This window comes from Sebastes umbrosus, chromosome 2 (genome assembly GCF_015220745.1).
Source record: "Sebastes umbrosus isolate fSebUmb1 chromosome 2, fSebUmb1.pri, whole genome shotgun sequence".
In the NCBI taxonomy this organism is placed as follows: domain Eukaryota; kingdom Metazoa; phylum Chordata; class Actinopteri; order Perciformes; family Sebastidae; genus Sebastes; species Sebastes umbrosus.
In genome coordinates, this window is record NC_051270.1 from 865,796 (window position 1) to 880,227 (window position 14,432).

General features: G+C 43.5%; 1 protein-coding gene across 1 annotated transcript in view; it reads left to right on the forward strand.

Moving 5' to 3' along the window:
• large2 (LARGE xylosyl- and glucuronyltransferase 2) overlaps window positions 1-14,432 on the forward strand; it is an 88,463-nt gene that overhangs the window by 26,995 nt on the left and 47,036 nt on the right. Inside the window, exon 2 of the mRNA XM_037793728.1 lies at window positions 6,517-6,616. The gene's annotated coding sequence lies outside the window, so the exon portion shown is untranslated. The remainder of the gene's footprint in view (window positions 1-6,516; window positions 6,617-14,432) is intronic.

The window sequence follows — 14,432 nt, forward strand, 5'->3', positions numbered from 1 at the left end:
TCTTGTCTTTTATTCTGTCCTCCCCGGCGCTCGCTGCGCTCCGTCCAGATGGCGGCTCGTCTCTGCAGCTCGTCCAGAACACAGCGAGGCGACGTGATGCCCGTCAGAAGAGCCACCAAACCCTGCCCCCGGAGCCCGATGCCAGAGCCAGAGGCCTGTGACGACGCCTCACCCCGCATGCCGACAGTCTAATCTGCATCCACATCAAGGAGGGGGGGTGGGTTTTACTGCAGCTGATAGCGGGAGAGCTGCTGCTGTTTGTGTGCTAACAGCCCTCTGATGGCTCCAGGAGCACGGCCAGATTGGCTCATAGTCTGAGACAACAGCAGCCATTAAAGCTCTATACGACCTGGGGGAAGGATGGAGGGGGGGGGACGGACGGTCATCCACCTCTAACACACCCCGACTCAGTGGGAGGGAGACGGACACTTCTCTCTCTTTGTCCTCTTTGTGTCTTCATTAACATGAGCGTCAGTACTCTGATTCCAGCAGTAGAGTGAGGCTGAAAGGAGAAATGTGATTATCTGATCTCATCTATTCATCCATCAGACATGTGTCTGTGTTACTGAGTCCAAACGTAAACTTCAATGGGTTTAATAAGAGTACACATGTGCACGAAAGACCGAGGGAAGTGTCCTTGTGCCAGCAAAGACATGGGAGATATGCACAAGTTATTGTCTTCTTTCTCCAGTGAACTGATCACTTCTGTTTCTCTTCTCGTGCACTGATTGGTTTAAGATGAACTGGGGCAGACTAGAGCCGATGATGCGGGACACACCGCAAAAACTAGACCAACAGACGCTCACCGACAACCCCAAACTGTCCGACGGACCACTGTCCTCAAGCTCTGCATTTCATGACCGAGTAAAGGTCGACACTTCTTAGAAACACAGTCCTGTTTTGTCTAAATTTGTAGGATAAAACCTGGTCCTCAGTGTCCCAGAATGCACTGGGTGATTGACACCAGTCACTGTTTTAACAAGTCATTTCCAGTGCAGTAAATGTCCAGAAATAAGTATCTTGAAACAAGAAAGTAAAGTAGATTTAGTCCAATCAAGAAGCACTTGATTTATAGAACAATCTAAGACTTTAAGGTGGGAACTCAAGATGACATCATGGTGTATTATCTGTAGATCATCTAATGGGCAGCGTGTTGTGAAGTCTTCCTCCATAGTTTGTTCAGGTTGTCTTCTCTCTCTCCTGAGAACATACGCTGCAGTTCAGCTGGAAAAAAGGAACATTTATTCTACATCTCAGCGTTGTTGGTTACAGTCTCTACATGTTTGTTGTGAAAGCAGCAGCAGCAGCAGGCGTCATGTTAGACGTCGGGATGAATGTAGGTTGTGAAATGTTGAATTCTCAGTATTGTAGCCCACAAAAAGCCGAGGACGCCGCTGCTGCTGCTGCTGCTGCTGCTGCTGCTGCTGCCGCTGCCGCCGTTACTGCTGCTACTGCTGCTGTTATTGCTGCCGCTGCCGCCGCTGCTGCTGGGGGTAAGTGAGAGGGAGGAGCTGAGATGAGAGAGATTTTTAGATGAGTTTAGGGACTCGGGGAGGGATTTGGTTGGAGGTGGGGGATTTGGTTGGAGGTGGGGGAGTGGGGGTTCAAAGCTTCAACTACACTTCTTCTCCTCCTCTCAGCAATGAGAGGGGGGGGGGGGTTAGGGTTGGAGGCTACATCCACACTAATACGAGCGTTTTAGGGATGTTTCAGAACGAATCTCCGTCCATACTACCACGCCTGAAAACGCATATCACATGAAACAGGAAGCAGCGCTGGACACGGGAACTGATGCAAAGCACTCCGATAACAGCTTTCCTCCTGAGCATGTAGTCAGTAGCATCATTATAACATGTAGGATTTAACTGCTCAACAGCTGCTAGCAGAGACAACGAGGTCAGCAACGCTCCTAACTCGTTATCCATGTTGGAATGAACTGCTGGAGGTTGATGTCGTTTGTTTTCTTCAGGAAAAGGTTCACGTGAATCAGGGAAGACCCAAGCCTCCAGGAAGAGCGCCGGTCGTTTATCACAACTTTCATAGCGGCCAAACGGCGTTACTACAACATCCGTGTCCGTCACGTGATGCCATTTGGCCCAAAAAGACTTTTCCCCATAGACTTCCATTGGGAAAGAGACGTCTGTAACTCAGAGGATCATGTATTTTAGTTGAATCAACTCCCCAGTATGAACACTCTAATAGTCCTTATTTAAATCATCAGGTCCTAAAAGTTGTAAAACCGGTAATAGCTGAATCCAGAGTTATTTCCCTTCCTCCGTTCATGTGAATGAGACCCAGACCGAGGCTGGAGCGCGGGCTGGGAGGAGGAGTTAAAGGGAACACTACTGCGCCTGCTCTACGGACCCGATGGATGAGGAAGATCGCCGGATGATTCGGGTACTTTATCACTCGGCAGTCGAGCCATTTGGGCTTCATGCACCACTGAGACACTCTCATAGGAATGAATGGGAGCCCACTTCCAACGCTGGATCCAGTTCTCTTTATACATCCGTGATAAGACCCAATCAGTCAGCCAACGTGGGCGTCTGCGTCTTCGTTTTCAAAGGTCTCCGTTTCTGTTGGTCCAGACTAAAATACAATCCTGGAGTTTTAAAACTAAAACAACGTCAGCAGCGTCTCGAAAACGCCGGAGTAGCGCGGACGCTAAGCAGAAACGTAGGAATAGTTGTTTTTTATAACATATTTTAGAAAAGCTTTATGGAAACGGCAACATTCGATAAAACTTTCTCAAATGGACAAAAGTTTTTATGCTCGCTTGAGGTGTTATTTCTTTGTCTAAAAAGGAGTTGATGTGCTAAACAGGACGTGGAAACGTCTCCGCTGACTTCATCCTGAAGTAGTGAACATTGAACTCACATTACCAATCAGCTGTTTCTGCTGTCAGCGTCTTCTCACATATATATTTATATATTTATATTGTCTTCATCTCCAGATATGAAACAGGCCAATACTGGCGGACATAAAAGAACGATTATTGAAACAAATTCCGGAAATCTTCTCTCCATTTTCCTCTCGTAGATGGATAGATGACCGAGGAGACTTCTTCTGTTCCTGGTTTGCAACCTCTACTTCTTCTTCTACTCTGTTTACTGGCGGATAACAGCCACGTGTCGCCAACAGCACCAACCACTGACCAAATAACACTGTAGCCGAGTTTATTCGCTCCAAACCAGTTGATGGAAACGCGTCTAATTCACGTTTCTTCATTGCGGCATTTCAAAATGTGCCTGACAGTTGAATGGAAACTACTGATGTTGGTGATCAGTTCTGGCTCACAGGCCAGAGTCGGCGTTCCAGTTCATCCTAAAGGTGTCGGATGGGTTAGAGGTCAGAGCTCCGTGCAGACCAGTCGAGTTCTTCCTCACCAAACTGGGAGAACTGTTTCTATCACACTAGAATATGGTTTCATGCTGGAGCATCAAGACTTCCTATAAGGTGTATTTCATGGCTTAAATTAACAACATGATTGATCGGCCTACTGAGCGTTCACTATAAGTCTGTTGAGCTAATTAGCATAATTCCCGTCTGTCTTCTGGTACATGACAGGCTTGTTGTGTTTCTTAATGTCTGAGTCTCAGATGAATCACGGTACGTTCAGCCTCTGTATCTGTAAATCAGCCACAGTAGATCCATCTCATGCTGCGACTGAGAAGTGGCTGCTAATGCTGCTGTAAAAGCCCCAAAGGTTAGCAGCTCTGGAAAGAGCACCGTGTTCTAAAACACAGAGACTGGTAGGTTGTTTTGTCAGTATACTGGAGGGAAGAGGGAAGATGAAGCAGGAAATCCAGTTTGAGTAACAGATCTGTGAATTTGCAAACATGTTTCTGAAGCTCTGAAAAAGGATCTGTCTTTCTTTCAGACTGTGTTTATATACAGTAACACGTTGTAGTTTAGGTTTAGTTAGTTTATATAACACATTGTAGTTTAGGTTTAGTTAGTTTATATAACACGTTGTAGTTTAGGGTTAGTTAGTTTATATAACACGTTGTAGTTTAGGTTTAGTTAGTTTATATAACACGTTGTAGTTTAGGTTTAGTTAGTTTATATAACACGTTGTAGTTTAGGTTTAGTTAGTTTATATAACACGTTGTAGTTTAGGTTTAGTTAGTTTATATAACACGTTGTAGTTTAGGTTTAGTTAGTTTATATAACACATTATAGTTTAGGTTTAGTTAGTTTATATAACACGTTGTAGTTTAGGTTTAGTTAGTTTATATAACACGTTGTAGTTTAGGTTTAGTTAGTTTATATAACACGTTGTAGTTTAGGTTTAGTTAGTTTATATAACACATTATAGTTTAGGTTTAGTTAGTTTATATAACACATTGTAGTTTAGGTTTAGTTAGTTTATATAACACGTTGTAGTTTAGGTTTAGTTAGTTTATATAACACATTATAGTTTAGGTTTAGTTAGTTTATATAACACATTGTAGTTTAGGTTTAGTTAGTTTATATAACACGTTGTAGTTTAGGTTTAGTTAGTTTATATAACACATTATAGTTTAGGTTTAGTTAGTTTATATAACACGTTGTAGTTTAGGGTTAGTTAGTTTATATAACACGTTGTAGTTTAGGTTTAGTTAGTTTATATAACACGTTGTAGTTTAGGTTTAGTTAGTTTATATAACACGTTGTAGTTTAGGTTTAGTTAGTTTATATAACACGTTGTAGTTTAGGTTTAGTTAGTTTATATAACACGTTGTAGTTTAGGGTTAGTTAGTTTATATAACACGTTGTAGTTTAGGTTTAGTTAGTTTATATAACACGTTGTAGTTTAGGTTTAGTTAGTTTATATAACACGTTGTAGTTTAGGTTTAGTTAGTTTATATAACACATTATAGTTTAGGTTTAGTTAGTTTATATAACACGTTGTAGTTTAGGTTTAGTTAGTTTATATAACACATTATAGTTTAGGTTTAGTTAGTTTATATAACACATTATAGTTTAGGTTTAGTTAGTTTATATAACACATTGTAGTTTAGGTTTAGTTAGTTTATATAACACGTTGTAGTTTAGGTTTAGTTAGTTTATATAACACATTGTAGTTTAGGTTTAGTTAGTTTATATAACACGTTGTAGTTTAGGTTTAGTTAGTTTATATAACACATTATAGTTTAGGTTTAGTTAGTTTATATAACACATTGTAGTTTAGGTTTAGTTAGTTTATATAACACGTTGTAGTTTAGGTTTAGTTAGTTTATATAACACATTATAGTTTAGGTTTAGTTAGTTTATATAACACATTATAGTTTAGGTTTAGTTAGTTTATATAACACATTATAGTTTAGGTTTAGTTCGTTTATATAACACATTATAGTTTAGGTTTAGTTAGTTTATATAACACATTGTAGTTTAGGTTTAGTTCGTTTTCAGAGTGGTCAAATAACAATACAAATCAGTGACTGTCCAGCTTACTTTAAAAGGAAGTCCTTGGTATAGGATGGCAGTCTGGAAAACATCTGAACATTACGGCACCCGGTGTCTCTCTGCAGGCGCAGGAGGGAGACGGTAACGTTTCTCTCTGGAGGAGCTGCAGCAGTTATTTCTGCACAAACGTCCACTGAACATTCACTAGATATTCTCAGAGCTAAACTAACTCTTCTGCAGTGTGGAGTGAGCAGCATGCATGTGAGAGGTGGAGCGAGAACGCGCTCGCTGTCTGAGTGAAGGCGAGCAGGCAGAGGAGACGAGGCTCTGGCCACACGCGAGCGCGCATGTGTCCCGACCCGGTACATTTATACGCTTACAAAGTTACAAACAGTCCCTTTAAATGTGAAAATGCAATCAAAATATTTTGTCCCTAACATCTATAAATAATCGTGATTATCATTTTGGTCATAATTGTACTGCCATACTACATATACTTACAGAATCAATGGATGAGATCTGTGTAGGACGGGCCATGATGTTTAATGTTTCATCTCAGCGCTACTTTAGTGTCCGATGTGAAGCATTGGTGACATAACGCCGTCTCCCTGAAGGTCAAGTTCTGATCACTTTCTGTGCTTCAGTGTCACCAAAGTTTCCGTTCAGTTTGAGTTTCTCTGACGGGATGTCGTCTTTATTTAGTTTCAGTTCACCATACTATTTCTTTTCTGCTTATTTTAGTTTTAGTTTCAGTTTTGAACAGTCGCCTCCGGCTATATTAGAAACAGGAAGTTGAAAACATGCCGATCCCAGTCTGCCGTGTTTGATTGACAGGTGAAGCAGAAACACGGTGATGAGAGCTAATGATGGCAACAACAACACCTGAGACGAGATTTAAGAATTGTGATGTGTCTTTAATGACGGCAGCTTTCTCTGTTTGACTGACACTTCACTTGATCCTCTGCTTTGATATTCAGCACTTTCTCTGTGCAGCTCAACAGAAAGCTCTCCGTCTCTCTCTAGACACATTCTTTTATTTGACATCTTCTATATGTTTTTATCTGACGAGTAATCTTCCTGTCACGCCACGCTGTCATCTCATACCTGTTTCTATTTATTCATCTGCAGGCTGGATTTTCTCCGGAGGTTCCCGTTGGAGTCGTCGACTTCGACTGAGCAGCTTCTCCGTCACGGTTCCCCCTCGCTGGGAGTTACATCTGCCAATCTGGTGAGGAACAAATGCTGCTTTTCTGTTTCTGTTTCTTCTTGTTTGAAACGCCACTCGTTCTCTCCTCACTCCGTCTCTTCTGCTCAGTGTGTGTGGGAGTGTGTGACGAGGTTTTATCGACTGCATGTGAAGTGTTAAATCAGCCGTATCAAGACGATAACGGGTAACGTGTTCAGGAACATGCTGGTGGTGGATACAGAGGCGTGTTGTTGGTGGTGATCTCTTTGGTTTTCTGATTATTCTGTTGCTTCGTTGAGAGACATGAGAAGAGTTCAACTCGTTAGGAAACACCTGGTCCAACACAAAGGTCATCTGATAACGATGGCGTCCTGTTAATTGGCTTTATAAGTCATTTAAGGTTGTTTTTCTTCTCAAGGTCTTTCTCCGTTTTCTGCTTCAGGAGTTTTTGAAGCTGCGGTGGAAATTATTAATGTGTGCTTGAAGCATTTTGAGGCTGATTCAGAGGAGAAAAGAAGGAATATGATGGAAAAATCAATACTGCAAGGCTTTTATTAAAGTCTGCTTTAAAGAATCTGATTGATGCTTGTTAAATATGGTGTTTTTTGCAAAAAATAGAGGTTCATCCAGACCTCTGAATCTCTATCAACATGTTGTTAACGATTCAAACAGTTCTGGTCTCAACGACTGAATACATTAGAGCTTCTTTCACTCCACTTTATTTATAGATTTTCAATATAACACAAGATTGTGCACAAAAACATTGAGCTGTTCCAGAGGACAGGCAGAAAGAAAAAGAAAACTACCGTTTCAGATATGACCACCTGACTAATATTGAGTAGGTCCTCCTCCTGACCCGAGGAGGCCTGGACTCCTCTAGACCTCTGAAGGTCTGCTGTGGTATCTGGCACCAAGCCGTCAGCAGCAGATCCTTTAAGTCCTGTAAGTTGCGAGGTGGGGCCTCCGTGGATCGGACTTGTTTGTCCAGCACATCCCACAGACGCTCCATCGGATTGAGATCTGGAGAATCTGGAGGCCGAGTCAACACCTCCAACTCGTCACCATCCACATGATGTAAAAGAAAACGTGATTCATCAGACCGGGCCGCCTTCTTCCATCGCTCCGTGGTCCAGTTCTGATGCTCATTGTAGGCGCTTTTGGCGGCGGACACGGGTCAGCGTGGGGCACCCTGACCGGTCTGCAACTACGCAGCTCCATACACAACAAACTTCAATGCACTGTGCGTTCTGACATCTTTCTATCAGAACCAGCATGAACTGTTTCATCAGTTTGAGCTCCAGTAGCTCTTCTATTGGATCAGACCACACGGGCCAGCCTTCACTCCCCACGTGCATCAATGAGCCTCGGGTCTGACCCTGTCGCCGGTTCACCGGTTCTCCTTCCTTGGACCACTTCTGGTAGATCCTGACCACTGAAGACCGGGAACATCCCACAAGAGCTGCAGTTCTGGAGATGCTCTGACCCCGTCGTTTAGACAGCACTATCTGGCCCTTGTCAAAGTCGCTTACATCCTTATGCTGGCCCATTTTTTCTGCTTCCAACACAAAGTTCAAAATGTTCACTTGCTGTCTAATATATCCCCACCTCCCCCCACTGCCAGGTGCCATGGTAACCAGATAATCAATGTTATTCACTTCATCTCTCAGTGGTCTGAATGTTACGGCTGATCAGTGTATATTATCGGTGTATTATCTGTCAATCGATACAGTATTGAATCACACTTAATCTCATTATTGTCCATAGTTAATCACAATTAATTGTAAATTAATCACACATTTTTTATCTGTTCAAAATGGCATACAGTACATGGTGGGTACCGATGGATTCATCAGGTTTTCTAGTTTCATATGATACCAGTATCTTCACTCTAGCTTTACAACTTGATCCCTCTACAACCCTCGATAGATGGAATAGCAGCCGGGCCTGACGGATTTATCGTCCCCCTGTAACCCACCAGTATGAGAACCAGAGGACTAGCACCTCATACATGAGATCTCTGCTTTATCTCAAGTGTTTTCTGTCAGTAGGTTTTGGTTTTATAAGAGAAAAGGCTTCAAGGATGAAGACTACAGTAGCTGGTGGGTTTAGTAGTCAACTGTCCTTCCTCTGATGAAGAGGATCACCTTTCATCAGGACTGTTTCTGATGCAGCAGACAGACCGTTGGGCCTGTATGAACACATCTCTTCTAAACCTGCACCAGGTGGAGAGTTCTGTTCTGTTTCCTCCTGCTTTCCTTCCACTGTCTTCCACTCTCCCTTTAACAAAAGCGCTTTGCTTTAGATTAGCCTTCATCCAACTTTAAAAACACAATCTCCACAGCGTCGACTCGACACAGAGCGCGCTGCGTTCTCCTGCACGCTGCTACAACTGCACAAAAAGCACGGAGTGGTTTGGGAAGCACTCGGTCAGAGCGTCGTGTTAACAGAAGCAGTCCGAGGCGTTTTGTTTTTGATCAAGATAAGATAAGAAGAGGCAGCGCCGTGTGATCCGCCTCCTTCACTCCTTCACTCCTTCACTCCGGCTCCGGCTGCAGCAGATTATTAGAGTTTGGGAATAAACGGCCTCTGAAGTCAGAGCAGCTTGAGAGGATCCACCGCCGGCGTGTCATCACAACACATGGAAACGGCTGCTAGAATTAGCTCCGTGTGTTCAGCCGTGTGTGTGTGTGTGTGTGTGTGTGTGTGTGTGTGTGTGTGTGTGTGTGTAGGCGGCTTCTGGAGGCGTTTCCATCCCAATTTAACCAAACATCTCCAACAAGAATATTCCACTTGATAAACTAGATGACGTGTGGTTCCTGTGTAACCTGCAGCTCCACTACTGTAGTATATACACCAGTACATACAGCAGTAACATCCAGCAGGACGCTCTGAGGTTAGTATCTGTGGAGTCTTGTTAGGTCGGTTCACTGTCTCTTCTATCCCAAATCATTCTGCCTCCACATTAATGCTTCAGTAGTAATAATTCAATAACATATTATATAATAGTATAATACTCACAGGGGCCATTTTCACAACATTTATTCATAATGGAGTATTTTCATATTGCACTATTGCTAATTTCAGGATCTGAATCCGGGCTCAACATTAATGCTTGCCTTGGGTAAACTAAACTCTGTGTTCGGGCAAATGAAAAATAAACGTGATCTTTATTAGGGTCAAAATATGCAATCTCTAGATCGTCTTTCGTTCGAGTGCCCCGAGTACGCTCCGCAGCTCCGGGAGCGTTCGGTTGTACTTAGCTCCATCCCTCTCGTGTCACTTCTGGTCGCAACAAACCAAGATGGTGACGACCAAAATGCCAAACTCAAGGCTTCAAACCCCGTAGTCCACAAACCAAGAAGTCTCACATCTTTGATGTTACAAATGTTATTCATAAGAGTGTTTTCAGATTTGCCACCTCCTATGTTAAAGGTTTTTTATCGAGATCAGGCAACAACCACTCTACAAAGGAGAGGGAAAGACTGTAGTCATGGTGACATGAAGCTGTTGGTAGGAGACGGGATGTAAACTAGGGCTGTCCTGGTGTTTATTTTTTTTCAAATTTCTTTATTTATCCTGATTTTAGTGCTGTAAAAATAAGCTTTATAGATACTATACTAATACTCGTTTATTGTTAAATGCGGAACACAGAAGAGCAACGAGGCGTAGCGTTCATTTCAGCTGAGACGCTGGGTTCTGTTTAGAAATACGTACAGAAACAACGTAACAGAAGTACGGAAAAAACGTCACAAGTGTAACTTCAAAATAACTCGACACCACAACCAGTCTCCTGGTTGAAAGTCCTGTGTTTGTTGGACCCATCCACCTCCCCTCCGCCCACCGTCAGCTGTCTTTCTCTCTTTCTACTCGACGTCACTAGACGCTCTGAGCGTAGCATATTTCTGTTTACATTGCAGTCCGTACAGACTACACGGCGTACAAATGACACGGCAAAAGCAAAGGCGCTCTTATTGCACGTTAAATGACTTGTGAATTACTGTGTCATTCATACGGCATTCAGTGCGACCGTGCAGGCTGGTAAATACACAACGCTCCCATTGCAAAGAATTCACAAAAGAAAAATAAGTGTTCATAGCTGTTCCATCCCCTGCGGTTGGCGTGTCAACAGCGCAGTGATGCAGATATGTGGTTATTTCAACAGCCCAGATGTGCGCTGTGGAAATGTCTGACACTTTGCTTCTGAGCAAGCGTAGTTTGACTCCCAGGATGTCGTCAGTAACTGACATTCTCCTCCCCCTCTGCTATCTGCACTAATCTGTTTCTGCAAGGTCACCGTGGCGTCAGCCCGTGCTCAGCGCCGCCCAACACCACTGTGATTGGTTTAAAGAGTGTTTTTTGACAGAGCGCTGCAGAGAAAGGTCCAGCCTATCTGAGACTATTACTTTAGCAACTTCAAGAGGTCACATGTCAAAACAACGCAGCCATAACTGTTTGAGGTGTCATGTTTCACCTTGTGGTTGAAGACTTCCTATCTCAGCTTTATGGGCATTTTGAAGTGAAGTCCTTTAGTTGTTGGACTGAGTATAAAAAGTCCTGCACCGTTCTACTCTTTAACCTTGTACGAGAAGTACCTCACTTTTAAATTGAAGTTGTGGAGTACGGCGATAAATCACTGTCACACAGCAGCGCCCCGATACTGTCTGACTGCACTGTATGGATCTGGAGAGAACAGTTAACTGTGTCTGTCGGAGCTGCTAGAGTAGCTAAAGTCTATCAGAGCGTGGGTGATGAAATCAGCTGAGACTGAACCGGACAGGAAATGAGCTAGAAAAAGACAAAACTAGGAGCTAAAAGAGGCTGAAATGCTCTAAAGAGCTGCAGAGATGCTGTGTGTGTGTGTGTGTGTGTGTGTGTGTGTGTGTGTGTGTGTGTGTGTGTGTGTGTGTGTGTGTGTGTGTGTGTGTGTGTGTGTGTGTGTGTGTGTGTGTGTGTGTGTGTGTGTGTGTGTGTGTGTGTGTGTGTGTGTGTGTGTGTGTGTGTCCGTCCTCCTGTGGTTAACTCCCCGTGTTGCCCCGCTGCAGAGAAGCTGTGTGCAGAAAGCCGTCTCCTCTGACTGATTGATGTTCTCTGCTCGCGGCTGCAGATGACCTGTAAGACGTGTAATGAGCTTTTACAAGGTGACAGCCACACGCTCTCCCCCTCCACGGGTTCCACAGCGAGGTGACCTGACATGACCGCAGGGCATTCACCCACAATGCCTCGCTCTCCCACATGCCTAATCCCGTGACCTCTGACCCCTTCCTCTGCTCTGATTGGACAGATGACAAACATCAGAGGTCACGTGATGTGGCGGTAGGGTCGACTGGGCCGCTGGGAGGCCGGAGGTCCGGAGGCTCGGTGTTTTAATTAGTTTGTGTTCTCAGGAGAGGGACAGTTTTCTGCCCTGAGGGGTCCAGAGGTGAAATAAAGCCCAACGTTATGGACCGACCACATGTGTATTAATATCTGACCACATATTAACACAGTATTTATAATAATAGTGTGGTTTCAGATCAATAATCTGTGTGTTGCTTCTCAGTTGATCATGCACCAGTAAAATCTGGTCTACACTCGCTGAAATTGAGCCAATTGCAACGCCTTGACGTTTTACCGGTAGTAACGTTCCTACAAGGCAGCGCCTGCGACGGCTAATACAAGGGAAACATACGGGACGAATAGTCACATAAACTATTAGATTTTTTATAATTTAACGACTGTTTGAAAAATCTAAAATCACAACCCATTCCTAGTTTCCTGCTCGTATCACAAACATTACTGATAAAAGAATCTCAGCAGAAAGTCAATGTATTAAAACGGTACGTTCACACTAAGCACAAAGCAAACCTTTTACGCGGCGAGATTACATATAAAAATGCGAATAGACGTGGAATTGGCGTGTCTCTGTGTGGTGAAAGCCTCTGAGCCTAAGCCTCTCAGCGTTGAGATCGTGCTCCTCTCCTCACTGACGTCCTGACGTTGTTCAATCAGAAGAGGATAAATAAATCTAGTATGTGTCTGTGGTCACCCAGAGCTACGATAGTCCATCACATCTGTCCAGAGAGCAGAAACCACAGACTGACATATCTGGGACTTCACCAACATGTACGAAGTCCATCCATCCATCTGCAACCGCTTATCCCGTTAGGGGTCGCGGGGGGGCTGGAGCCGATCCCAGCCGACGGCAGGGTACACCCTGGACAGGTCGCCAGTCCATCGCAGGGCTGACACAAAGAGACAGACAACCATTCATGCTCACATCCACACCTACGGGCAATTTAGAGTCCACAATTAACCTAACCTGCATGTCTTTGGACTGTGGGAGGAAACCGGAGTACCCGGAGAAAACCCACGCTAACACGGGGAGAACATGCAAACTCCACACAGAAGGGTCCCAAGCCGGATTCGAACCTGCAACCCTCTAGCTGTGAGGCGCCAGTGCTAACCACTGCACCACCGTGCATGTACGAAGTGAGAGTGGTTATTTCTTCCATGGTTGACGGAGGAAATGGAGGAAAGAGAAGTTGTTGGTATCCATGGATACGAGCTCCTCCTCCTATCCTGCATCTCGTGCGAGTGGATTGAGGTGAAAATGCACTTTGTTCTTGGTGTTGATGCAACATTCGGCTGGTTAATGAATGTCAAAGTGACGGCAGGTTTCAGTCTTGTGTGAGTTTTGTTGATGGGATGATCCTGTTTCTCTCATTTGGATCAAAGGTTGTGCTTTAAGGGAATTTCCATTTAGTTTTTCTATTTTTCGGATAACTCTTCTCACCAACTGACCTCCTGAGATGAGGGGACGTTTTGAAAACCATGTTTTGTGACTAGTTCTCTGCTGACCTGGAGGTTTCCAAGGGCACATAACTGTTACTGTAAAATACAAACACTTCCAGTGAATAGTGAACGTTGCCAGAACCTTTTATAACCGTAGCGCTGTGAGGCTGCTGCTCTCTGACTGGAAGAGAGTTCATCAACAATAAATACAAGTTTCTCTCTTCAAAAGAAACTCTTGGGATTTGTGGTGCGGTTGGAGAGAAGCTGTTTGAGTTTTACTGTAGTCTGAATGTGATAAAAAGGTTTATTCTGTCGCTGGCCTGTGGGCAGTCTGAATCCAGATTACTCTCTCCTCGTGGACAGAAGAAGTATTTCTGGTTCTGAACCCACTGAGGATCATCCACGGCAGTTCTTAGGTAAACAATAATCCATACTATTATTAGACTAGTGTCCATTAAAGAGGCAATAGACATGTTTTTTGCTTTAACTTGTCATCATGAAGTCAATGTGGATTGCATAAAGTAGCAGCTATAGAATAATGACTCACTTTCACCATGTTTTTCTGTTGATCTCCCGGGAAAATGAAGCCTCCGTTTACGGCACAAAGGAAGAGCATCAACTAGAGCTGCAACAATTAATGGATTAGTTGTCAACTATTAAATTAATCGTCAACTATTTTGATAATCGATTTGAGTATTTATTTCTGATTGCAGCTTCTTAAATGTGAATATTTTCTGACTTTATGATAATAAACTGAATATCTTTGAGACCTTTGAGGACGTCGTCTCGGGCTTTAGGAAACACTGATCCACATTTTTCACCATTTTCTGACATTTTATAGACCAAACAACTAATCCATTAATCCAGAAAATAATTGACAATTAAAATAATGGTTAGTTCAGCCCTAGCGTCAAATATTGTTCAACCAAAACAGGAAGAGGAAAGCACTCCCCCCCCCCAGCAGCTGTCAGCAGCTATCCACAGTTACTAAAGAGTATGAATGGAAGTTCTTCAGTTACTGTTCCACGTAGAGGAAAATGACGGACGCAGAACAGCGTGTGTCTTGTATTGTGTGTAGTAGTTGTAG